At 39.7% G+C, this 26,072-nt stretch overlaps 1 protein-coding gene across 6 annotated transcripts in view; it reads left to right on the top strand.

The window, feature by feature from the left end:
• BEGAIN (brain enriched guanylate kinase associated) overlaps window positions 1–26,072 on the top strand; it is a 160,908-nt gene that overhangs the window by 124,794 nt on the left and 10,042 nt on the right. The window lies entirely within an intron of this gene.

The following is a 26,072-nucleotide window of genomic DNA, read 5'->3' on the forward strand; positions in this document are numbered from 1 at the left end:
AGGAAAATGGACATAGTAAAAAAGACTCATCAAAATGACTGGAAATTAGTACCACTGACTGTAAAATTAGCAAACCTGAAGACCTGATGATTAGAAAAGGTTTGAAGTTTGCTAGTTTAGGAGGGGGACACAGGCACAGGAGACAGAAGGGGACATGGAGGGCACAAGTTTATGGTATGGCCTGGGAAGAATATGGGACAGCAGTCAATACATCTCTCAAGTAGCCACTGCTGCTGTGTAGTACTGTGTCACTGCTGCTCTTTGTAGTACCAGGATCAGAAAGCCTTACACACTGGCACTAGCACTCTCCACAGCTTCCTTTCTCCTCCCCTTCTTGGCCTTTATCTCTCTTCCCTCACCGTAGGCCCTGGCGTTCACCTCCTCCATCTTCCTTTTTCTCTCCCAGGAGTTTGTTAAGGAAGGGGGGAGACCAGAGTGGTTCTTGTGGGAAATGGCAGGGTTTGTCAACTACATAGTGGTGAAGAGAGGTGAAGTCCTGTACTCCAGACAAATAGGGGACAGAGGGTAGGAGCCCAAGACTCTTGTGTGGATCCTCACTGAAAACCTACTTGCCCGTTTCTACTCCATCATCTACAGTTCTTCCAAAATCCCAATTTGACCTACCTCAGTGAGACGCTTGGGCCAGTTTTGCCACTCAGATATGACACTGGTCTCCAGTTCCCAAAGGGAAAGGATGAATTAAAAGACTAGCTTGTGGCTTGATGGTGGCTCCAGCTTCCTTTCTAACAGTGTTCTCCTCTCTCCTCCCTGTAGTATCCTAACAGAGAAAAAAAAAAATACGTTATCCTGTCAGCGTAGGAGGAGAAGACACCAACAGAAAAACATATGCAGAGACTTTCATAGGAGAATGAAACTGATGAGAGATGTGTCAGCAGATGGGGGCAAAATTTGATAACTGACCAGGGATAATGATAAATGCCCAAAATTTTCAGCTGCCTTTGAATTCTGCATCTGAGATCAATCATATATTGGAGAGGGAAACCAAACCAAACCAAACCAAACCAAAACCAAAGAAAAAAGCTCTCCACATACGAGAACCCAAGGATTATTTTGACAGGAGGCACAACCAAATTTGCATACATTATAGTTGTTCCTCAGCCAACACATATTAGTGGTCTTAGTGCAAGACTCGAATTCAGTGAACTGATTTATAGATGAGATTATATTAGCTTATTTAACATTGTCTTTAAAACCTAAAATCTATGACTCAGACAATTTTACATGTCCTTCATCCAAAAATAAAATACACATTGCTCAAATATTTGCCCATACTTAAAGCTTTTCTTAATAAATAAGCTAAAAATGCTCTTTTGTTGTAGTTTACCAGAGAATAGAAGCATTAGTTCAACAGCCTTGTGATTTTTCTGCCCTTAAAGCAAGAGCTGTACTGGAGAAAATATTATAGAATTTGTGCCTGAAATTATCCCCTCAGGCCACCACTAATGTAAACCTAAATACATAAATCACTCACTTTGTGCTTTGGTATTTTAGGATCCACCACAAGAGAAAGCAATAAGCAGTTATTGTGATTTTCAGTAACATGAATAAAGCTTTTTTGGGAAATCCTTGCAATATAGTTTTAACTGTTCAATTTTAAAGTAGCGGTAGGGCAAGCAAACAAAAGGAGATTTTATTACCAAAGAAAAAATAATTATACAAAATAATAAATTACAGAAAAAAAAGAATCCCAGTAGTATATTGATTTCCATAGGGGTTTACACTTCATTAGATGTGAAGATAATTGCCAAGGTAGTGCTGATGTTTTTCAGAAGTCTTTCATTCCCATCATTTTATGTTTGCTGCCTTTATCTATTGTTTGTAGAATTACATGGGCTAGAAGAATTATTATTTTTTTACAGTGCTACTAAGCAGTACTCTAAACCTTTGAACGACCTTGGAGACTCTACAGCTTGTCCACTCGTTACTGAAGTGGCTCATTCCGTCAAGGACTGAGAAGATGCTCAGAGCTATTTTGGTACCAGATATGCCTCTAGGGCTGAGGATTTCTATAGTGAAATAGAAGCACTCAAATGCTCTATGTGGGAAATACACCACATGAAAGCCTCATGTACAACTTAAGCTCTGCAATGATGATTAAAGGGGCTTGAAGGCAAGAGTAAATAGAGCTTTGTGCAGGCTCTTTGCACCTGCATGAACATTACTCTAATTGCTTAGGCTTATTTACTTTTCCTCTCACAGCCAGAACCTAGAGATAAGCTTCCACTGCAAATCAGTTTGAATAAAGCAGTCTGCACCAACAGCAGAAGGAAGTGAGCACATGAATGTGTTCATTTTACTTTGCAGGCATGAACAGTCCGTTATTACAGCCAATTATTCCTACTTCTTCTCCAACCAAACACTAAGCAAAACATGAAAATTAAAACCTTCAAGTTGGTCCTGCACGTACTAAATCAGAATGGGATACCAAGCAGATGACCAGTGGATCCAAGAGCAATGTCATAGCCTTTGCTTTCCAAGTTGTCTTCAACAGCTAAAGATAAAACAACTTCTCCAAAATAAAAAAAAAGAAGCAGGGGGAAATTATGATTATATGTCTAAACAAACTCCAGATTCATATCTTCATATTTATTATTTCAATTTGCTTGCACCAGAAATACATGATGTGGAAGTCAAGGTATGTCCCTTGTAGTGCTTACTGGCAACCAGAATAAAGGCCCTGAAGCTGCTATTGTTACAAACTTGCTATACCTCAAACACATGTTCCATGTAGAAAAGGTACAGAAGACACGAGTGGTTAAATTTAAATTATGATACAATTGATAATACTGGATACAAATTGGTATTTTCCTATTGTTAAAGCAATATTGAAAGGTGGGAAATTAAATGCAAGCATAAATGGTCCATTTTGTCAATGAAGAAAAACAAGGGGCAGATCTGATCTCAGACCTGCCTGTGTTTAGAGATGACTTGGAAAAGGCAGATGGTCAGTATTTTGCGAGCATTCCCTGACAGCAGTCAGCTACTCATGGCCATGGGGGTAAAAGGAGATTGTGACAATCTGCAGAAGGATTTCTGACCAGAGTGACTGACAGCATGTCAGAAACCCAGCTATAACCTCACACATGCCCCGCGAGATTCAGAACTAGCTATTACCACTCCGTATTTTGAGTTACAATAGATTCTTCTAATAAAATGTCCGCTTAAAACTATTCTATATGTTATAAAGGATTAAAGAACAGAATACAAACTCATTATGCTACAGTAGAAGTCAATGGTGCATCCATAAGCTGACTATTGTATGCAGCTGAGGCTTCACCATCTCAAAAAAGATGTAAGAGAAACAGAAAAATATAGTGAAGAGCAACAGGATGAGAAAACTGTGGAGGGCATAAAGCACAAGTACACAAACAGGACTCTTCAGCTTGTAAAAGAAATGGAAGAGAAAGGAGCATGCCAGGAAGAACATCTGAAGAGCCATGGGCAGCAAGGAAAAAGTAAACAGGAGTGATTTCTCATCCCAGCCAATAAAAAGAACCAGAGGGCATCAAACGACAGTAGCATGTGACAGATTCAAAACAAAAAAAAAAGGGAGGCACTTCTGCACAGCACTTATTAAAGATCTTCCTGTCGCAGGATATTATGGATGCTAAAATCACATCTGCATTAAGAAAGTGATAAGAAGATACTACTTTGGTATAATGTCACCTCAAGGAAGACCTTAAATTTCAAGTTACCAGAGGCTGGGAGGATATTCTGGGAAATTATGACTCTGTGCTTGCTCTACTCTTATACAATACTCTGCGCACATCTGCTCTCAACTATGTAGTGGGCTAGATCACCTCTGGCCTGACTAGTAGAGGTCTTGTGTCGTTTAGACCTTTTACTGGTCTCAGCAAAATATTTAGTTTGGAAAATGTAAGCTGATGCTTCACGGATAAACCGTGAAAACAAAATAAATTGGAGAGAGGAACAGCTTGTATTTCATTCCTTCCTGGTTAGATAGCTTACCAGCATATTTTTATATCCATCTTTCACAGCTTTTCCTTCTCCATCCTTTTCTACCTAGCTCATTAGCAAATTGCTACCCATTTATACCAAGAGGCTCAGCAGTCAGATAGGAGCTATCTCCAGCTATTCGTGATGGGGAAATATGTGAGTAAAAGTATCAGTAAAGACTGACCAGAGTTTGGATATGATTTAGAAATGTCCAGAACAGACAGACACCCATAATACTCTTGACAGGAGTGGATAACTTTAGCTTAGTAGAAACAGAGAATAGAAGCCTATAAGATCTTCTGTAAGACTGGTAGAAAAATTTTGGTTTAACTCTTTTTCAATGGAAAATTACCTAGTCTGATTTTTGGTCTCCAAAATTATGATGCTGGATTTTTTTTTTCTCAGATTATGTCACATTTTTGACAGTAAACTTCAGCTTTTCATTTAGGAAGTAAGTGAAAGGTGTTCAGCTTGTAACTGCGAACTCAACTGAACACTCTGTGTCAGAAATGGCACCAAAGTGTCTCAGGGATTTGTCATTTGGGTACTTGTCTTGCTGACTTCTCTGCACCATCTGCCCTGAATGAACAACAGTTCCCATGAGGTACAGCAGTGATTCAGAGCAAAAATAGATATAGAATACATCAGCAGCCCAGGAATCCTATTTCACAAAGCAGAAGCGTGCCGGAGCTATCTACACTGCAGTTCTCTGGAGGGAACACTTCTGAAATGACATTTTGGGCCAAAACCAGGGAGTTCACCTCTCTCCCTCATCCTGCATCTTTTCAGCACAAGTCCTGAATCTGTGGGAGCCTAAACGGTTTGTCAGTGCTGATAGACTTTTCATTAAAACTTCGCATGCAGAGATTGGGTAAAAATCAATGGCAGGCATGGGAAGAGTTAGCATTGTATCTAGCAAGATTTCTCCGTGGTTCCTGAGAGTCATGTCACCTAAGATTTTCAGAGCAGAAGTCATGTTTCAATAAAGCTTTAATCCTATTACACCTTGCTGGTTTAATGCAACAAGAAGTCATAAAAGTCAACAGATTTTAATCTGGAAACATCTAACATCTCAACATGCTGAGCCAAATGTTTTTCTTTAAGGTATTATTCTTCTCCCTACCATCAAGTTTTAAATATTGCAATTGCTTTTTCCAAACACTGCCCTTCCACTTTGCTTTATTAGTTAGCATTTAGGTACTAAGTAGTAAATAGAATTCAGTCCACTGGGGTTTGTCACACTCTGCAGTTTAGAGCAGAAGTAGCTGAAGCATCGTTCTTTAATAGTGGCATAAGTCCTTGTATGAGCAATAAAAGCTGCCACTTTCTTTATGAGGCAAGCTAAATGCTATTAAAATGATGAATGAATTCCTTCCATTTTATTTGTTCAGCCTTTCCTAGTGCTATTCCCACAACCCTATTTAAATCACTAGCTTATATTCTACATAAGTTCCTATGCGCCTGAAATGCACACGTCTGCATAAAAGCCCTTCAGAATGGCAGTAAAGTTTTATTTTCTTTTCCAGTGAGCAAACAGTTAAGGAATTGAAATGGAGCTGAAATACACAGTCAAGATTAATCCTTATGTTCTGAGCCATCTCTTAAGACAATTTTCCAGGTAGTTTAAACACTATCCTGCTTTGCAACCAAGTGCTGATGGTTATCCATGGGAAGCTGAATCTCAGACTGATCAGTTGCTCCAGACTGCAATACAGAACAATAATGTTCAGATCAAAAGCATCTTGATTAAATAACTTAATTAAAAAGTACATAGAATTGGTGTTGTAGCAGATTTTTTTCCTCCTATGAGGATGAAAATATCTCCAAATTTACCTTCTTTTCAAAATTAAAGGTAAACGTTTGCTTCCAGTGACATGTTTGTAACCTATTAATTAGTTCCTACAAGGGTAGCTGAAATCCCAGCCCTGCTTTAACACAGTTCAAGGAGCTAAAATTACCTTCAGCCAAACATCCTAAGATAAAAACTGTGAAAGAAATCAAATACATCTCACTGAAGTTCGGCTGGGTGATCAAATATGGATCTCCAAGGTGCTAGCTTTAATGCCAGTGGGGAGGAGGAGGGGAAGGAGAGAGAAGTAAAGGAGAGAGAGAGAAAGAGCATGCAAGAAAGCGCACCAGAGCAATTAAACTGTCAACAAAATAAGTTGTCAAACACAGTTCATAACCCATGGTTTATTTTAAATGAACACTTGAAACCCAGTGGTCAGCATGTGCTGTATGTCACTAGTCTGCTCCAGGCCTTACCTGTACAGGAGGATTTTTAGCTTGAGTCTTGAGTTTTAAAGATCCTCTGCTCAATCTCTGATGTATTAGGACAGACATATATGCCTAAGGAATGGGCTTAATTGGGTAAGAAATGGTAAAAGAAATTAGAACTGGGATAATTCTGTGGATAGCTGTGGATAGCACTGTAAAACCAGTAAGTAAATCCATAATTTTCTGACTTGTGCTGATACACACATCGTAATTTCAATGCAATTAGCTTAATCTAGTTGAAAGTCACGTAATTAAAAAATTGAGATCTGGGTAAAAAATATCTATTTTTTATTTCATTCCCTTCCTATCAAGCTAAAAGATATAACTTCATCTGAGCTGTATTTGTAAGCTTAGAGGAAGAGCTGAGAAATTGTTCATCCCATAGTGATGTGAATTGCCTGGAAGAACAGTTTCCATGATATAAGTGGTTTTTTTCTATAATTATCCCAATAAAATCAGAAAAGTAAGTAAAATCCATTAAACAGAAATGTGGGGTACTGGTTAGGTTGAAACAAGTTCACTGATTGTCATGGGAACAGCCACAAGCACAGTCAGGAGTTTAAAAGAACACAACTTTATTTCTTTTCTTTCTTATTTGTTACTAATTTTATCAGAATATCTGTTGAAGGCATTTTCCACACAGAGTATGAAGTGCAATTAAAGGAGATTGCTTGGTAACTGCAATGGCACCATGGGATCAGTGCACAGAAAGGGTCCATGTAGTTGTAAATGGGATATGATCCACACTAAGAAAAGGCAGTTTGAGAAGCTCAAGTAGTACTAACTTGCAGAAACACTGAAATGGTTGTCATTAAAGAATTAAATTAATATTTAGAAAAACACTCCACTGAGAGATACTTTAGAGAGAGAGTAACATCAGATTTGTATGTGCAGCTCTGACTTCAGATTTTACAGCAGAATTCAGAGAAATTAAGAGGAATATTTATCTGAACTGACAGAATTCAGAGGAATTAAGAGAATTGTTTAACTGGACTAAAGAATTCAAGAACGTGGAATGTGGAATGTGAAATGTGGAAAAGGCCTGAAAGCTCTTGAAATCAAAAGTACAGGATTATGAACTGTAGGGGGAAAAAAAGGTATAGAGCAGTTCTGGGATTAACTGAATGAGGAACTGCCTCCCATGTAATGTTTTGAATAAAAAGAGTATCTGAAAGGCTTCGCAGGAGGAACCTGTATGTCATAAAGCATAGAAATAAAGTTAAAATTGCCGAAACTCAAGGTGAGCTAGGCTTCACAAGGGAAAGCAAAACATATAGTAAAAGGAGCTCTGTCTGTCCAAATAGTAAGACGAGAAAACAACAAAAAAAAAGTTATCTGAAAGGAGAGTGGAGAAAATGTTATTCAGGATAGCCCAAAAAGAACTGAAGCAGACACTCACGAGGAACAAAGCAAAAAGAATAACTCATACAAATGAGGATATGAAATAAAAAAATCACCATGTGGAAGCAGGACATGATCCTGCTAAGGGAAAAGGCAACTGAACCATCAACATTCTAGGGAACCCAGGATGCAGTTTTACGGTCACAGAAAGCCAATATAAAGCTTTTCTACAATCAATGATTACTTGTCCTACATCAGTTCCAGCAATTGCGCTGCTGTTGTGGGAACTGGGAAGCATACGAGAGAATGGATGCCCCTGAGTCACAGGAACAAGATGAAATTTTGCAGTGCACACTGCAAGGTGTGTTCTGCACATCGTTGGCCAGACTCAGCCCACCTAATCCAGTAACCCAATTCAGGATCATGAAATTCCTGTGTTCCTTCTACAGTCAGTAGGGAAAGATGGGCACTTCCAGCATCAGTTAAAACGTGAATCAGTCTGTTGGAGCAACTGGCTGTGTTACTCCACTGACTACGCGAGCAGCAAGGGCTCTGTGCTTCAACAGTTTGCTCAAATATGTGCTCACCCATAGGCAGAACAAAGATATGCCCTCAAACTAATGAAAGAAATCTGCTATAAGTTAGGAATAGCCCCACTGGCTATGCCAGAAAGGAAGAAAATTCTGGCTTGATTAGTCAATCATAGCTGTAAAAGTCATTTGGTTTGTGATGTCCCTTGTGAGGCATTTTTAGAGAACAAGGCCATGATGAAGCCATCTGGAATACAATATGCAGTCCCAGGCACCCAGATGCAAGGAAGATTAATTCAGTCTGTAACAGGACTACAATAATCAAGGAAATGAAGAATTTATCTTCTGAAATGAGATTAAAAGATGCTAGCTCATTTAGCCTAAGAGAATAAAGGTTGTGGGGATTCTGACTGCTTTCTATAAACTCATCAGTCTAAGTTTCTAAAAACTAAGAGGATAAAAGGTATTTAAACTAAAAGACACTGATGCTACACTAACAAATGGATAGACACTAGTCATTAATATATTTAGCCTGAATGTTAGGCAAAGGTTGCAAATCCCCAGAGGACTAGAACAACTTCTATTATGGGCAGCTCCACCTCTTAGTTACACTGATGCTGAAGCGCGATCAGTTTACGGTGAGGATTTACAGCAGGGCTGCCTGCAATAGCAAGGAGGGAGACTCATTAACTCATAGGGTCCTTTCTAGTTCGATGTACCTTTGGCCTCAAGCATTTCTCTTTGGGAAATGAGCATTTTCTCAGCATTGTTCTGTATTCAATGCACTATATGTGTAGTGCCTGATTTTCAAAGACCTTCGTGCCTCACAGAGACAAAGGACAAATATTCAGAAGTGGTCTGCAGTCATAAGGCTACTCTCCTTGGATACACCTACCTGAATGTGTTTACTCTTCGGCAGATGAAGACTTTTCTTTCTTACTATACACTCTTTCAGGGGCCATGTTCTGTGCCAGAAATGAAAATAAAGACTACTAAGGGCTTATACCTAAAATAATCTCAGCCAGAGGAAAGAGGTCCTTGTTTTCTTGATATTTTACAGAAGTCAGGGAGTCAGCTGAAAGCCATCTGGCTGGAGGCTGAGTCTGGCTAAGGCATAAGTGACAGGGGCTTGTTGTTTGCAAAGAGGAGATAGTGCAGGGGGAGAAAGCAAAGCAATGACAAAGGCGAAGAGGACACACTGTGAGTTACTAACATACTCAGTTTTGATACAGAATTATAGCCAGACAAAGACATAGAAACAGTGCCTAAAATAGAACATAAAAGAGAATTTCTCCTTTTCTGAATACCACCATGTAACTACATTTTTAGGTAAGCGCTAGCATCTCCGTGACAGCATCTCCTTTGCGAGGCAGCAGCCCCCTCCTGTCGCTCTTTGAGCATTGTTCACCAAAATGTCTGTATGCTAGCTGACATACTAGAAACCTGCCAGATTTTCCACCAGTTGAAGAAATCTAAAAATTTTGTCTTTTGCAAGAGTCATCTTTTAAGGGTGAATCCAAAGGGATGATGCAAATGTAATAGCATGAGTCCTAAAGAGTTTTCTTAACAAAACCAAGCTCCTTTAAACAAGAACATAGGATTTGGCTCAGCTACATTTAGGCAGTTGATCCTACACCCATTGATGTCAGGATCTCTTGGTTTTTCTTCTCTGCGTGGCATTTTCCTCTTGACTGGGGTCCTGGTCCATGAATAAGGCTCCTAGGCACTGCTGCAATAGTAGGGAGTGCTGGCAGTAAACATCCTGGCAGCAAATTTCTATTCATTTCAGTGAGCAATCATCCTTGCAGTGCTTGTATATGCTGTAACACCATATGGCACCTGCATTTTTTCTTCCAGTATTACTGTCATAATTGACATTATTTTTAATTTTTCCTAAAGGGCAAAATACATTTTACTTGTCCTGATCTCAGCAGGCGTTTAAGAAGGTAGGAGCATTAAGTAGCTCCTCAGCACTCTCAGGACATTCATTTTCCAGATTTAATCACTAAAGTTCCTTTGTGCTCCACCTGAGGGAACAGGAGCATATTCAGTACTTGTTAACCCTTCGTTTTTCATAATTAGAAATGCCAGAATAGCAGGGCTTTCAGAGTCCTGCACAGCTTAACATACAGAGTAACTAAAAGTAACTTTCAGAATGGATCCTGATAGTAAATATCATGGAGAAATACTATCACATGCAGTTGAGGAGCTCAAAAATAAACACATTTTCTATTTTGACTCAATTTTCAGTCGACTCTTATCCAGTAGTTCTTCCCAGTAGTCAGGAGGTGACAGCCTCTGCAACCCCTACAGAAACAGCCAATCCTGTTATTTTTCCCCAGAGAGAAGTTAAGAAGAACTTCCCCGGAGAGAAGTTAACATCAGCATTATGTAAAAGTTTAGGCTGGAAGGATTTTACTCACACACACACACACTCTTGGCTCTTCAATTTGGAAATTCCTGTTCAACCTCACAACAAGTGGTATGATAATAAAATGGTTCTCTCATCAACTCTGTTTTGACACCATAATATTTCCCGATGAGATTATTGGATTTTAATCCTCTTTTAAAAGAAATATCATGGATCTCATCCATGCTATGAGCACAGACTAATGCTTTTCAGTTTTAAGCTTGGAAAGTAAATTCTATTTTAAAGCTCTGTTTTGTCCATTGCGTTTTGAAATACAGAAGAGAGTTTTTACAGTGCTAATTTGAAGAAAATCTTTTAGCAACACATGACTAATGGAAAATGAACCTTAGAGGGAATCCCTTAATATTTTCAAATGTTCAGGCCACTTTATATAGCAACACTACTACAACAACAAAAGAGATATACACATCTTCCAGAGACGTAGAAGTTGTTGAAGTGGTATGAGATGTATGGTTTCTGGTCAGTGATTTTCTGATTGAAGCTTGAAGAGAAGCCAAAACAAACATTTTTTCTGCACCTGCATCACATTAATGTTAAAACGCCAACCCAAATCAGGGTTTAGGGCTCTGTCTTGCAGAGAGTTTGAACACTTGCAAGGTGCCGCTTCCACCTTTTGCTTCCTGTTCATAGAGCACTTGAGCATCTTAACCTGCTGTTCTGGTGCTGCTCCACATCTTCCAGACAATCCCCTGGCATAGAGCTTAGATGTTTTTGAAATGTCTTTTTTTAGACTAGAAATGCAAATATGATTCATTCTTTCATTCTCCAAAATCAGAAAGAAGTCATCATCAGTTCTACTATATATTTAGAAAATACTGCTTTTTGTTTGTTTATTAATATATATATATTTAAAAGACAGCCACAAAGCTAGATGAAGATGAATGCATACTGCAGAAGTCCGTTAGTAGGACTGTTTCCAATGATTGCAATTAGAATTAGGGATTTGTTTAAAAAAAAGCCGGTGAAAAAGGGTGGTATAGATTGCAGTTACTCAGCAGCAGACTGATATCATAGGACTCTTTAAATAATACAGAGAAGCTGAGTCACCTGTAGTAGGAACATTTCAGGCTGCTGCATAATTCAGGAGCTTTTGTTCTTATAAAGAATACATTACGGTTTTCAATTCTAAACTTCTAGCAGGTCCATGGTCACTTGACAGTGATACATAGTGACAATTAACATGTTGTACAGTTTAAAGATCTCACTGTTTGACTTTCATTTTTCATTTCCATTTCTCCTACACTCCTCACACTCCCATTCACCCTCATGTCACTGACCTGAATCTAGGCCCCATTCAATGACATCCTCTCTTCTCACTGAGGCTGATGTAGGGTGACCTCTGCCAAGGCTTTCCCAGGGAGGACTGGACAGACTTATATGGCCATTCAGAGCAGTCCTCCATAGCTCAAAGCTTTCACAAAACACCGAGCTCAAGAAGTAGACAGAATGCTCTGGTAATGGCCTTCAGCTACATGGAGCCATGAGACACCTCTAGGGTGGTTCTTACTGCACCAGGACACACAGGTGACATGTGCGAACTCAGCCTTCTTCAACTAGGCAACAAGCATCTTGTGAAATGTTAGCCAGCTTTGTGCAGAATCTTCAGGTAGTTACTCATCAACAGAAAAAAATATGGATTCTTCCAACACAAGAATTGCTGATTTAAATGTTTATGATCCAGCTAGGTGGATCAGATGAGTTGATCACAGTGGTCTTCTTGTTGGCATAGAAAACCTATTAAAACACCACATTGTTTTGACTGAGTTGGCTAAATTATTTATGATTGCCTGGATTTTCACACAAGAAAGGGAACCTAGGGAAACTAAAATCTAACATGCCACCTCATGCCAGCTCTTAAGTTGCAGTTTTGTTAGCTATCAAAAAGCAATTAGAACATTGCTTAAAATCAACCTCCCGTGTTTAATCTTCTGGCAAATATAGAATTCACAATTATGCCAGAGTGGTAGGAAGTGTTTCTGTACCTTCCAATAGTGCCTAATGTTATCAACACAAGCAATTAGCACAGGCTGTGATGAGGTTTAAATGGTATAGCTCTCCCATTGCCTGCAATGAAAGTTGGGGTTTTTCTCCTTCTTACCCATATTAAATTATACTTTAACATATTTTACAATATCTATATTAGGATATTTTTTTTCCTGCAGCTATAGCAAGTAAACTGAGAGGGAACAAAGCTGTAGTTTTGCTGATTACATTAAGCCATTTACTGGAGCAAGATCCTGGAACGTGCCAAGACTTCTCTCACAGCAGGTTAGAGAAGGGAATTTAAACAAGTTTTGATCCAGAATGTACTTGACCTTCTCATTTCTAAGAATGATTCCTATGACTTCTACTGAACCTTGAGACTAGTGTAGGGGCATCCAACATTAGTTTCTAACTGTCAAGTTGCCTGAAGATTAGCATCTTAATCGCCTCAAATATATTCATGCATGAGGACAGTATTCATTCTCCTATCTTGGAGTGGCAAAATGGAAAGAATGTTTGTTGAGATTCAAAGCTATAGCTAAAAATTAGGATAAAAGAGCCATTTTGACAATCAGAGATTTTCTCTAAAGCCTTGACACAAATTTCTTATTACTAATGAGAATCAGTACAGCTCTTCTCTGTCCCTCCACATTAGCACATTTCTCTCAATAAACAGACCTCAATAGCTAAAAAGCAAATTATATGTCTGCTCTTAAAGCATAAAATGTTATGACAGAAAGCCTTAGAAAAGGACCAGTAAAGTAGATGTCAATTCTGAAGACAACTAGTACCTACAATTTACCACATTGTACAGAGGATACATTCAAACAGAACAATGTGGAACTACAAGGAAAACAAAAGCCAATGATCCAAGTCATTGAACAAGAGTCATAAACCATAAGCTGAGGACAAAGTCAGACTAATTAGATGAAAAGTTTCCCTGAATTTAAAACTATGTTCCTATAAATATTTTTGAACAACAGTGAGATGGAAGGTGGAAGGAAAGAGAAGGCAAGCCACAGGAGGAGAAGGATAGTGCCTTTGGATCTGGCCTCCAACCTTTAATTTTGTGGTGGTATTCTCTGAAAAATATTTCCCATTCCTTCCCAATCTTTATGATTAAAAACAGTCGCTCTGAAGTTCCTTCCTAAGTTCAAAGCCATAACCATCAACCAGTACTATTCTCAAGCACAAGTCTATTCTTTTTCCTTCCTTTTCTGACACGTTCAGGAGCCTAACAAACTGCCCAGTACTTATCTTCCCCATAAGCCAATGAAATCTTACTCTTCACAGTGAGAGAGGATTTGGTTATGGCATCTAAATCTAATTATCTAAATGCCAGAGGATAGTTTATGCACCAGGCTTCAGGGCCTTTCATATTACCTTGGCAGGAATGAAGTAGCTGTCAAATGATTTCAGCATCCATGATTGAAGGACCATACCTTAGAGAAGAGAAAAAGCCGAATTACCAAAAAAAAAAGCAAATTAAAATCCATTTGTTTTAGCATTGTGTGTTTGCTGGGAAATTTTGTTGTTTGGTTTGGTTTTGGGTATTGGCTTTTGTTTTTTCTTTTTCCCAGAGAGCTGTGTCTGAAAGTAAATGAATTAGTTATAAGCAGTAATTAACTTTCCGAGCACTGTCACTCAACAAACACCACAGTTACAAAAAGAAATCAAGTGTGTTAAGGTTAAACTGAAAAGCTCATTACAGACAGAGTTTCCATCTCTGATGCTTTGCAGAAGAGTTTTTCATCATCACTTGGTGTAACACCCAAAGACATACTAAATGCTTCTGCTGTTGGGGTACCTCAGGACTCAGGGACAATATACTGGGTAAGGCTCTCACCTTGTCTCTGTGGCTCTGGGTTGTCCAAATTTGAAGCAGTTCCCTCCTAACTACAGTAGTCTGTCATGGGCTTCTTACACCAGCTTTGCAAAACCGCTATCACAGGTTGCCTATGCTGGAAAATGTCTCCTTCTGACATAACTGTGGCATTTCATGCCACTTCAAGCTCTTGCCTTGCCACATGGGCCAGAAACTTGATGAGCATCTTCCCCTCTTCACTCAGCGGCTCTTAGCAGAAGGCAGAGCTCTTGAGCCACACTTTACTTTAAGCCAGGACACTTTTTACTACTGATGGCAATCCAATGCCCAGATTCAATGGAAACTGCAGACAATGTTGAGCAATATGTCTTAGGGGATGCTTGCAGTAACTTTTTTTAAAAAAAAAACAGCGGCCTACATAAGCTTCCACCTAAGAGTCCTAAAAGAACTAGCTGAGTAGATTCCCACCTTCCCGCTCCAAGTTAAATTAAAAATACATACTGATGTGTTAAACTGATGCTAATTTTAAATAAGAATGGGGTAAATAGAGGTTGTACAAAATACAAATAGATTGTTTATGATGTTCAATTACTGGAAAGCTAAATCACGGGAGTATAAATAATGGAAGTCAACACTTTTTATGAAAAATTGTTAAATAAACCATTTAGCAAAGGCAATTGAGTAGATATATTTGAATGGTAACACATAATAAGTATCACTTCATAGGATTCTGACTAAAAAACTACTGTCATACAGTATCAAAAGCAGTTAGAAGGGCTGCAAAATTACTAAAAGCCACCTCAAAAAGTAGCAGGCTTTTCAGAGGGCTGGATCAGGACAGCCCAGTGACTGGTATAGTGCTCAGCATTAATCAATGTTTTCAACAGTGTCCTAAAAGTAAACATAAAATTATTGCCATAAAATGACATTAAAAGGATTAGCAGCATTGTTAAATGGTGTACATTGTCAAAATGTGTCCCACAGAAAAGTAGAAGCATAAAATCTACAGAGGTGCTTTGCAGATCATACCCAAAAAATGGGGAGGGGGAGGTGGAGGGAGGGGGCTGTACTCTGGAAAGCAGTAACTCAGGAAAAGTCACTGTCTCTGAAAGTCACAGTGGATGAACAATTCAACATGACCTCCCAGCAGCATGCTATGATGAAGATGACAAACACAGTATTTGTATAACCGTGGAAAAAGTTAATAGAGTAGAATGATGATTTTGCCACTGTTTCAGACAAGGCAAAATACAGTTTGAAGACAGTTGATGAAGTTCTGATATTTACGTTTTTTAAAAGCGTGTGGAAAATCACTGAAAAATAAGACTGGAGAAGTAAAGAAGCTGCCTCAGCAAAAGACTCAAGGAGCTCACTTGTTTAGTGCAGCAAAGATGGACAACTGACTTGTATAAATGTCTTCACAGGGAGAAAATGCTAAATATCAGACAGTTTTTTAATTAGACCAAACAAGAATGATGACTACACTCAGGAACCAGACCTGTTCAAATGAGAAAAAAACGTTTGCAAATGCAGAGGCATGGAGCTCCTGTTACCCAAGAAAGCAGCATATTGTCTATTTCTTGAGGTTTTCCCATTAAAACTGGCAACAGGTCATTTCCAATCAACTTACTGAAATCCTACCTCAGCTAGATTCACATTAATTGCAAAATCTGTTCGTGCTGCTCTTCCCTGGGGACAGTTATAGAACCAGAGAAGTGAGCTTCCCATGAATTACAAGAGTTACCTCTTGGGAGATAGGAATTCAGTCCTTGCCTCTGCCAAGCATGATTTGTATGGTACTGAGCTAGTTACTTAACGTAAGCTTCATTTTACCTAGTTTTAGGTATCTAAGAGCTAGATGTCTATTTACTATGTGAACGTCTGAAGCATTTTTATCCTCAGCATCTCTAACAGCCAGTGTTGGAGAGCTGTTCCTCTGAAAATTCTCAAAAAAAAATCACTTTACAATGAGGAATTTCATGTTTGAAGAAATCTCTGTGCTGACTGAAGGAAGGCAGGAAGGTGACTGGCTTAGACTTGGACAATGACACTCTAGACACATAAATAGGGAAGGTCTGCCTTAGCCTCTGCTGAAGAGGATATTAATATTTACAAGCTGCTGTGAAAATAATACCTTAGAGATTTAGTATTATTAGGAGATACATGAATAGCTATGATAAATAGCATCAAGAAGTCTCAGTGTTCCAACTTTTGCAAAGCTCTAAGGTGAAAGAAAACATTCAGACTGTGAGCCAGATCTCTGAATGACACGAAGAAACACTGAGGGTATTGAATCTGTGTACACTTTCCTTAATGGCAAAGACAGCTTAAAAGCCCTTTTTCCCAACCAAAGGTTTTTTCCCTTTTAGAGGGTTATTGTTCACCAGCCAAGCTTTCAGGATGGCAACAAAGTTGTGCCAGCACAGCTGATGGGGCCATGAACTGCTGTATGGCAGCAAAGGCTTTTTAAATCAGATTCACCACTGAAAAAAAGGACTGTGAAGTCACGGTATAATGCAGAAAAGTTAAGGAGGCAAATGAAATTCCAGCATAGCTCTGAAATGGCACAGTGAAGACTAGAGCTGATTAAAGACAATTGATCCATATAGCAATCATCTTACAACATGGAAGAAGGTTATGACATTTTCCTTGACCAAAAGGCAGAGCCTCTCTCATCTACGCAAACTCTGGAGACAATGGTTTAAGTGACCACTGCAAATAGCAATGTAAGGACCATACAACAGTGAGTTTCCTATCTGCTTGCAGGAACAAATCCTTGCATAAGAAACATATCAGTGTTTTATTTTCTTTGGATTTGATCCCAGCAGTCAGCTTTATAGCAAAGCTTAATCAGTACACTGAGAAATCCACTCTGCAGCCTTTCTTTGTACCAGGAGAGTTCACTCCTCAAACACCAGTCAGCAGAAACAGTGGCCCTCATGTAAGGATCATGTGACCACAACCACGAAGCAAACTTCATTCCAACTCTCTAGCACACTCCTGCTTCTCCCCTGCACCCAGGGTTTCTCAGTAATTCTAAAGAGGCACAATTAAACCCATATAAAAAAAAAGGACTACAACAACAACCCACCAATACAGCTCCGCAGAGAGCTGCGTTAGGATGCAGAGGAGACTTCAGTAACATATTAGCAGGATTGGAAGGAAAATTCTCTCTTTGTTCAAGCAAATTACATAATGACTCTTTTCTTTTTTAGACTTTTTTCACACTAGTTATTTAATATAGTCATTATACATGGTTATGGCAGTTTGAATTGGGATGCTGCCAAAAATATACTGTTTAGTGGAGTCTGAGGGGCTGGGTATTTGAACAGAGCATTTTACTTCAAGGACCTTCCCCTGCTCTGCCTTGAAAGCAGCTTATAGGTATTTTCTCAGGGAGCTGGGGTTGATTGGGAGGGAGAAAATCCCAACAAACCTTGAATAGCTTTACTCAGCATGAGATTTTATAAAGCAACTAGTAGAAACATTTTTTTAATAAAAAAGGAAAGACTAATTCCCACAGAAAAAAAAAAAAAACACAAGTACATTGTGTTTATTCCCTGTACTACACTTGCAATTTTTCAGCCAGCTTACCAAATCTTTCAAATCAATATCCCAGCTGATGTTTCAATGTATATTAAATAGATTTAAGAGATTAGAAAAGCAGAGTATAAAGGCATAAACACATGTGGACATGCTTATAAGGATCTATTTCCACAAGAGGAAGAGCCTTAGATGTGAACTGGGGTAGTCAGGAGGCAAAAGCCTACAGAATAACAGTAATACAGGAATAAGACCAATACCAGGACTGCTACTGTGACAAGCACTGCAGAGAGACCCGACCTGCTGCGGCTGGCTCCAAGCTGGCCAGGCACCATCGAGCAGGGCTTGGACAAAAATCTGGCTCAGCACAAGTCTTTGCTGTGAGAACGGATCTTGTGCACTCGAGTGCAAGTATAAACCTAGAGAGGAAAAGTCAGCCTTGCGTACAAGAGCGTGATAAATTAGAGGAAACTTTTCTGAGGGAGAAATATTTTACCTCCCAAGACAGAGCACTCTAACTAGAATTCATTTGCATATTAAAAAGATCTGAAATTATTACGAGTGAATATAAGATTCCAAAGTTCAGAATTCCACCTTTTCCTTCCTGGGCCATTTTAGTACTTTACTCAGAGAAATTAATGCAACTTTCCCTCCACAGTCCATTTAAGTAGAGTCTAAGCAGTATCCTATCTCCACTAATTTCTCCATTTAAACAGATGAATCTGTGTGGCTGGAAAGTTTGAGCATCAAACAATCAGTCATTAGAGTGGCAGCTTCAAGTTGCAAGCCTGCCAAGCCTACCTTGTGTGGCCTGGAGTTATGGTATTTCTCCTTCGCCATCCATTCAAGTAACTTCTTTTTCTCTTTGCAAAATGTTTCGCTCCTTACCAGTAGCTCAGTTGGAGCCTCTGTTCCTTCCATTTCACTATGACCATATAATTCTTTTTAATTATTTTTATGAGATCCTAGACAAAACTACAAAATCCAAAAACTTTAACCTATGGCAAGACCAGACAATCTAGTCTCTTACTAAGGTAACCCAAGGCTCATACAGCTGTCTCTTCCTTTTATCCCATGTGTTCATCATAAGAAAATCCTGTCACATTGGAATAATGTTCTTGCCATTATCTTCTTCATGCGAAAGAACTACAACATGACGTAAATTTTTGCAGTAGGTAAGGCTTCAGGCACAAGACATATCCACAACATATCTTCTCTGACACTCCCAGAAAAGTGAACATTTTAAAATACTTAATGCCATACATTTGTCTCTGAAGAATGCAGCTTTGCCTGTGCCTTTGGCAGCCTGGAAACAGAAAAACACTTTATCTAATAGACCATAGAATAAATGTAATTAATTAGTCATTGCTCTTTAGAGTAATGTAACAGCATGCCTGAAAGTCAAGCTCTATGTTGTAGTTTAACCCCAACTAAGCACCACACAGCCACTCACTCGCTCTCTCCCCTCTCAGTGGGATGGGGGATAGAATCAGAACAGTAAAAGTGAGAAAACTTGTGGGTTGAGATAAAGACAATTTAATAGGTAAAGCAAAAGTTGCACATGCAAGCAAAGCAAAACAAGGAATTCATTCACTACTTCCCATCAGCAGGCAGGTGTTAAGTTATCTCTAGTAAAGCAGGGCTCAGTTACATGTAACAGTTATTTGGGAAGACAAACGCCATCATCCCAAACATGCCCAACTTCCTTCAATTTCTTTCTTCTTCCCCCAGCTTTTTACACTGAGCATGACATCATATGATGTGGAATATCCCTTTGGTCAGTTGGGATCAGCTGTCCCAGTTGTGTCCCCTCTCAACCTCCAGCCTACTCGCTGGTGGGGCAGTGTGAGAAGCAAAGGCGGCCTTGACTCTGTGTAAGCACTGCTTAGCAGTAACTAATGCATCCCTGTGTTATCAACACTTTTTCCAGCACAAATCTAAAACATAGTCCTGTACTAGCAACTATAAAGAAAATTAACTCTATCCCAGTCAAAACCAGCACACTCTATTAGGGTTATGAAGAGGTATGGAGACAAGTATGGGTGTCCTGGGGATGACTGCAGTGAGAAGTAAAGGTGAGACAGTGGTACACCATGGAGTGCAATCAGGATGCTGCCACAGACTTTGCAGATGTCCTTATAGGTTCAAGCAGTTTTATTTGTAACTTGACAAAGAATTACCTAATAAATTAGATAAACATTTGCCTCTTTTCCTCTAGTTGCTTGTAAAGATGCAGATTCTTAAACAGACCTGTGGTTCAGTAAGTCTGTAAGTGCATAGCTCCTTTGGATACTCATTTTTCTGTTAAACCCAAATAAGACTGGTATACAAAGAAGTAAAACCAAAAAGGCAATATGTATTGAATGATGCTCCCAAGCAGTGATCAGCATCAAATCTTGCACCCCAAAGATCATGTCATGAACTGGTATCTGTTGATACAGTTTAATTATTTATTGAAATACCTCTCATTATACTTACTTATTGTTCTCATTTTGTCAGTTCACTGTTTTTACTACAGTCTCTGCTCATGAATGCAAGCAAGTGTGAGTTGGGGATATCCATAGCCAGGCTCTTAACTGGCAGATAAATCCACACAGCTTCAAAGCATCCGTAAACACGCACATACACAGACTTGTAATCTGTCATAATAACATGAAGATCTGCAGAGCAGAAACTAACATGCAGCTATGCTTAAAATCATTAATTACTGAAGAGAACACCTACTAATATCTGCAAATCTAAACCATATTTTGCTTTTTTATGAGCCAGTTGATAAACCTATGTTATGCATATGGACTATGGGGAAGTACTGTAAATACAAAACCTGTTAACTTTAAGAGCTACAGTAGAAAAAAAGGTTTTACTTCCAGCAAAAGTTCTCTCATTCCTGTTTTCTTTACATTGTTGGATATGCCCCTGGCCTAGTCATCCCTGCTCCCAGCCTGGTTTCTATTTAAGGCTCTGCCAGCAAGATAAGAGGTCCCTTGGTTCAAGCACTCTATTTCATATCTGTGCCTTGCCCAGCAGAGACTGGGACACACCTGGATGGGAAGATGACTGCACATAATCTTGAACTAAATTACATTATTACCCTCTACAAAAGTGAAAAGTTTCCACACCTGGTGAGAGAGACTATTGCATACTCTCCCAACCTTCAGTTCCACAAGGGATAACTACTTTTATTTAGTTCTTACCAGGATATGAGGTATGCAATGACAGATGCTATAAAACAAATCCATCCTCACTCATCCTTGAAGTACTGTCGTTGAACAATCACTGAGAATGCATGGGCCATCTGAGTGCCTTTTTTTTTGTGATAGATAACACACTCTCATCTTCCATTATTAGTGTACTTATTAGTAATAATTAGGTGCTGCTTCACTGATTCCAGAACACATGCATCTACATGTGTCAAGTCTAACCTGAGGTCTGTCTGGAGTCTTGATGGAATACCAGGGAGAAACATAAGTGAACTTATACCACATTCAATGTATACTCGTTCCCTATTTTATTAGGACCTAGAGATGTATTAATTATATATTAAATCATCTTTGCATAACAATAGAAGCATTTACCTCTATGGTAGATGTCAGTATTTGCCAATAACAGGAGTTTAAAAGACTATATATTGTAAAAACCCCAAATGCTGCCTACTCGTTATCATAGCAGTCAAGTGAGGTATGGTAGCCATAATTTGTTACAGAATGCAAGAATTGCAGAATGGTTGAGGTTTGAAGGGACCTCTGGAGGTCATCTGGTTCAACTCACCTACTCAAGCACCTAGAGCAGGTTGCCTAGGACCATGGCCAGATGGCTTTTGAATACCTCGAAGGATGGAAACTCCACAACATTTCTGGGCAACCTTTTCCAATGTTCAGTCACCCTCACAGTAAAAGGGTTTTGTGATGTTGAGATGGCACTGCTTGTGTTTCACTTTGTGCCTATTGCCTCTTGTCCTGTCACAGGGCATCACTGAGAAGAGCCTGGCTCTGTCTTCTTTGCACCCTCCCTTCAGATATTCATACACATTGATCATATCCCACCTGAGCTTTGTCTTCTCCAGGATGAACAGTCCCAGCTTTCTCAGCCTTTCCTCGTAAGAGAGATGCTCCAATCCCTTAATCATCTTCCTGGCCATTTCTTGGACTGTCTCTCCAGTATGTCCACATCCATCTTGTACTGATGGGCTCAAGCTGGACACAGTGCTCCACGTGTGGCCTTACTAGTGCTGAGTAGAAGGGAAGGATCACCTCCTTCAACTTGCTGGCAACATTTCTTCTAATGCAGTGCTGGTTACCCTTGACCTTCTTTGCAGCAAGGGCACATTGCTGGCTCATGTTCAACTTGATGTCCACCAGCACCTCTTCTGCAAAGCTGCTTTCCGGCTGGCTGGCCACCAGCATACACTAGTGCATGGGGTTGTTCCTCCTTGGGTGCAGAACTTTGCACTTCTCCTTGCTGAACTTTATGAGGTTCCCGTCAGCCCATTTCTCCAGCCTGTTGAGGTCTCTCTGGATGGCAGCACAACTCTCTGGTGCACCAGCCACACCTCCCGGTTTGGTGTCATCTGCAACTGCTGTTTTATCTTTTCATAGGATGACTTCAATGAGATTATAAAATACTGCCTTAAAATATACAGAACTTGTTTTGAAAGTATATCCCCACAAGCAGTTGTTCACCAACTACAATCCAGAAACAACAGTAAATACATTGCAGTTGCTTAGCCGATACCTTACAGCACGTATTAATATTTGCAAAGAAAAGATCATGATTGGTGCTCTGTAAAAAAAGTACTGAGTTAACAGTGTTACACTGTTCCAAAAAGGTGGAGAATTTCTCCTGTGGAAGTGCTGTATTCCTCCTGGACAAGCACAGTAGTAAAGAAAAAGGGGAACAAAGTTCTGCCTGTATTCCACAACAAAAGACATGGCAGTAAATCTCTGTCCAGGCATTCAGGTTGGGATACCAGTGCTACTTCGATGGTATTTGTAACAGAACAAGTGTCTCTCTTTCTGTCTGTCATTCAGGAATTACTTATCAAGAAGTATTTCCAAAGAAATGCTGCTGACCTGCCTTGACAGTCACTACTACAATTATATTATTCTCACAGGAGCATTGAAATGCTGTTCATTGAAATGTTCCTTTCAGGAACATCAAGAACAGATCTACTTTGCCATGTTTGAAAAGGCTGACATTTCCACCAACCAGCAAAATTGAGGCTGATTTCAAAAGGTCTGTACACATCTCAAAGGTCCCGCAGGACAGCAGAGACAACAGTAAGCAGCTGAGCCTTGACTAATAGGCTACTTTATGGTAGCACACTCTCCAGCTGCTGGAAAGCATTGAAGAGAGACTGAAACATTACCAGAGGGACAGCTAACTTTTAGGTTGCTCCATTTCTGCTGAAGGACTAGAGTAGGAACCTTCGTGGATCCACTAATACATAAGAAACACATATCTTTTCACCCAGTGTTTGTTACTTTCCAAAATAAACTTTTAATCATTTCATATTGTACTAACCTATAAAAACTCTTTTCACCCCACTTATACCACATATAACAGGTGCAGGGACTAGATGATACCAAACACTTTTGAAAGTCACACCTTATGTTTTTATGGATCTGTGAAGACATCAGGGATATTGCCACTGTGACAGGTACAAATTATAAGAAAAGCAAAGTTCCAGGCTGAGATAATATCTTTTATTGTATCATTTGATCCCATTGTGAAGAGCAGATACCAAATTCCTTCATTAGATCTGAGAAAGAAGCAATGAGGCTCATGCTATATCCAGGCTAGGAACAAGGGCTCTGAGCACATGGTTCCCCCAACACTGATACCAGTGCTGTGCAATGCTGGAGTCACCCAGCAGTACAAATTTGATCTGACTCGGATATGGGCACACGACTGCAGTTCTGTCGAGTTAGTCAGACACTGTGCAGCTGCGTTGTTTCATGCTGGCTCTGTGCTGGGCGAGAAGGCGGGGCAAAATGTGCTGAGCTGACTCAACAAAGACTCCTGAACTAAGATCCAGCAGGAGCCCAGCCCGTTGCAGCCTATAGCTATGGCATTTTGGAGTGGACTTCAGGAGCTCTCAGCCCAGCTGCAAGCTATTGGTGTATCAATAACATAATTAACTTAACTTAACCTGTTACTGGGTTTTGAGAGACAGGCTGTTAGCACCTGCAGAGGAAAAATCAGTGCCAAAAGGAGAGGTCACCAGCCTTATGGAAGAGAAGGAGGACCAAGCATCTAAAAACTACCAGGCAGAGAGAGGTCTGCCAAAGGTAGTTTAAATAAAATAAGCATTTATATTTGTAACTTGCAGACTTAGCATTGATATCATGATTCCTATCCTCCTTTCATGCCTCTTTGTCATCTGTACCTGGTGTTGTAAATATGATTGTCTGACTGCAACTGGAGAGCTCAAGGTTGGAGTCCCCAGTAACCAGCAGTCCTTTTAATGCAGTGATCCAGCACTATTATGCCATCTCTTCCAGCTGCATCGTTTTCCCCAAGGTGGTGTCAGGATTAAGCCTCCACCCTGTTGCACCAACACTGGACTGCAACAATGTCTGGCTAAAGCCTTGAACTTTCTAAGGTGGACACACAATATGTGATCATTGTGCCAAAGAAGACTTTCAGAGTCCTGTCCACCCTTACGTTCCCTCATTTTGTCACAGCAGGACAGACTCTTTGCTTATGCCAACAACAGTGATTTCAAGAGAAAGACACCAACATATACTGGTGGACAAGACTGGGAATGGCCTTTCTTTATCATTCCCCCTCCTCCGCAGCGCTGCTGAGATGTTTATGACTTTGGTGTCTGTCTACTGACCTACACAGTATAAGTTTGCACTAAGGTGATTTTTACAGTTCAACAATATAAAATATTCTTTAAAGTCACACTTGGTCAGATAGAAAGTCTGGAAAACATCAACCCAAAAGTTATCAGTAACTGAAATAAAATTAAACCATAATTCAGTCAGACTCAACATTACTCTGCAATTGAAAGTACTGCTTCCAAAACCTGAATCTGCTGCCCTTTTATCAGTTCCTTTCTGCGCTGAAGACTATAAATCCTTGATCAGAGGATCTTTCCTGAATATTGTGTCAAATTCAATTTGGTTAGGCAAGAGCAACACTCATTGAAATCAGAGAGACTTAGAGCAAAAGAAAGTCCTCCAAATCAGCTGCCCTGGCATTGACAACAGCTTGTCATACAAGAATTAATAAAACCTTCAATACAAATGGTTATTTGGAAGATTAAGGCTGTACTCAGTGGGCCTGGATTATTCAAAAGCATGAAATTACTTGGAAAATTGACACATTTTTCCCCAGTACTTAGGTAGCTGGAGATCTCAATATAGCACTTGTCTACCTCATTACACAGCTAAATACCTTTGAAAATGTAATCTTCCATCATAGTCTCAAAGGAGACAGATTTCTAGAGGTGTGCACATGTCCAGGAGGTTTACAAAGTGCTTAGTTGTTTAGTTCATAATAAAATCAATGAGAGCTAAGGGCCTCACATAAAACTACATTGATCTGCCTAATTAAAAAGCAGACCCTAATTAAATCAAAGCCCCTAGGATCATGTCTTGTGAAAATCAGTGAAGCTGAAGCTCTTGGAAGATCTACGCTTTGGCTTTCCATGATATAATCCCCAGGCAGCCAGCAGAAGCACCTGATCAATGGGAACGAGGATGGCAGAGGTGTCGAGCCTGAAACAGCCTCCATGTAGAGCTGGGCTGTCAGGATGGAGGTCTTGCAACAGCAGGGAGCAGATGGCCCATAGAAAAGCTGACATTAAAGCAGACCAGTCCAGACCTTCACAAAGACACCTCAATCATATTTGCACTGTTTAAAGCGAGCTGTGGGTTTGACCATTTGAAGTGTTTTTCTTTAAATAGCAACTTAGGATGAGAGTTGCCACTTCCAATTTAATCACCCTTCCTTAATATAGCCTGGTGCTTTGCAGCTGGATAATTAACCTTGATATTCTTTCAGACTTCAAAACACACAACTCCCATTGCTGTCAATTAGCTGAAACAATGCCAACTGTGTGCTGATGATAGAAGATTTTTGTGTGACCCTGACATCTGGGAAATTTCAGTGGCTAATACAATCATCCTGCTAGAGAAAGTCCTTCACAAATTACTCT

The sequence above is a fragment of the Chlamydotis macqueenii genome, chromosome 5, assembly GCF_036417535.1.
Source record: "Chlamydotis macqueenii isolate bChlMac1 chromosome 5, bChlMac1.mat, whole genome shotgun sequence".
In the NCBI taxonomy this organism is placed as follows: domain Eukaryota; kingdom Metazoa; phylum Chordata; class Aves; order Otidiformes; family Otididae; genus Chlamydotis; species Chlamydotis macqueenii.